Raw genomic sequence first — 2,125 nt, 5'->3', positions numbered from 1 at the left:
GAGTGAGCGATCAATTGATTTTTTTTTTTGTCGATTTTCGTGACACCCCTGAACCCAAATTAGCCTAGTCAATGTTTTTTTTTTTTTTTTTTTACATTTTACATACATTGTTAAAAGCAGAATTCATCTGTGGTTCCATGTGTTTTTGATATAAATCAAAAATAAATATCCATACCTGTTGGTATGAGAAAAGTGTATTATTAAAAGTATCATTTTAGTTGTAACAAAAATAAGGATATTCAGGTTATGATCAAGTTAAAGGAGACACCAACATGAGGTCCAACTGTCAGCGGTTCTGGTGGCTCTGTCCTGGTGTTCGTTTTCTAACATGGTTTTGGTTCACCTATCCCTTACCTATCCCTAAGTTCAGTGTTATTGACTGCTAACAAAACTATTTCAAGTAATCTCATTGAACCTCTGCACTGAAGAACCAAAACTCCGTTTTGTATTTTTTTGGACAGCCCATGTATCTGCAGTTGTAAAGTCAATCTAAATCACTTTGGAGTGTGAATGTCATATATCACAAGAAAGTACTCAACCTCTGTACTGTCCTTAACTATGAATGAACGCAACACTCTAACAACATATTTAGTTGATACAGTTTGAAAACGTTGTTCCTCTGAAAACTTAAAGATGGATTTATGTGGTTCTTCATCTGAGGTAGTCAGTGTATTTCATTAATTGGTAGGTTCTTCAAAAGCCGTTTATTGGCAGTTCAATCTGTATGCCTGGATACCATACCATAGTCCTGTAAGGGTACCAACATATTGATATACTTTAATGATCCCCGTAGGGAAATTATGCTCTGCATTTAACCCATCCTAGCTATGTCACTAGGAGCAGTGGGCAGCCGCCGTGCAGCGCCCGGGGACCAACTCCATTTCATCTTGCCATGTCTCGGTGAAGGGCACAGACAGGAGCATTAACCCCAACATGCATGTCTTTTTGAAGGTGGTGGAAACCGGAGCTCCCGCAGAAAACCCACCACAGACATGGGGAGAACATGCAAACTCCACACAGAGGACGACCTGGGATGACCCCAAGGTTGGACAACCCTGGGGTTTGAACCCAGGACCTTCTTGCTGTGAGGCGACAGCGCTAACCACTGTGCCACCATGCCGCCCAAATATTATTAGGGGTCCAAGCAGTGAAGCTGGTGGAACCCTATTGTATTTGTTAGGATTATTATTATTTTTCTCCGCTAAATGTGTGTGAGGCTCAGCAACCGTAAGTCCTAGACCAACCAACTTTGGTAAGTGGATTCCTATGGCCCCCCACTACTCAGGCACCACAAATCACCTATGTCAGTCAGATGGTGGCGCTATAACAAAGGGTCATGCGTAAAAGGTTATAATTCCCACACCATAAGTCAGATCAACACAAAACTGCACAGACCTATGCATCTGAATGTGCTCAACAACTTTACTATTGGGACCACCTATGTCAGTCATATAGTTTGCCCGCTATTTTGACTTATTTGGTGTGGAAGCGCTGCAGCTCTACATAGCACACGCCAGGACACCTGGGTACAACGACATACTTTTTCTTTTTACGGCAGTTGGCTAGGACGCAAGAAATCAGACACCGTCTGGTCCAGTTTTGGAAACTCTGGCACATGTTTCTGAAGCAATGGAAGTGTTACGATATTTTAAAAAATTACGGTAATCGTTTAGGACACAGGCGACCCAAGTAATCCGACATTGTCATATCTAGTTATTATTATTATTTTTGTTGTTTCTGCAAAATTCTTCCCTAAAAGTGTCTGGGCAGCAAAAACTATACGTTGCACAGACACCAAACTTGGTAGGTAGGTTCCAGACCTGTTAACGATCTTACAGTAGAGATATTACCTTGACACACCTCTAGGGGGCGCTATAATAAGCACATTTACGTTTTGGGTCATATCTCGGGCTCTCTATGGAATTTTTGTGAAAGCTCCCGAATCTAACGCACCCATTTGCGCCAATTTCGCCTACCAAATTTTCCCACCATTTTCAAAAAACTTAAAGTGAAAGTAAAATGAACTTGTCTGAGGCTTTTCATCCAATTCACATAAAATTTGGTATGCGTCATCTCCAGACAATGCTGATGAAAAGTTGTCAAACGAATTTTGATATGTCATTCC

The sequence above is a fragment of the Lampris incognitus genome, chromosome 6, assembly GCF_029633865.1.
Source record: "Lampris incognitus isolate fLamInc1 chromosome 6, fLamInc1.hap2, whole genome shotgun sequence".
NCBI classification, from domain to species: domain Eukaryota; kingdom Metazoa; phylum Chordata; class Actinopteri; order Lampriformes; family Lampridae; genus Lampris; species Lampris incognitus.
This window is presented reverse-complemented; position numbering follows the sequence as displayed.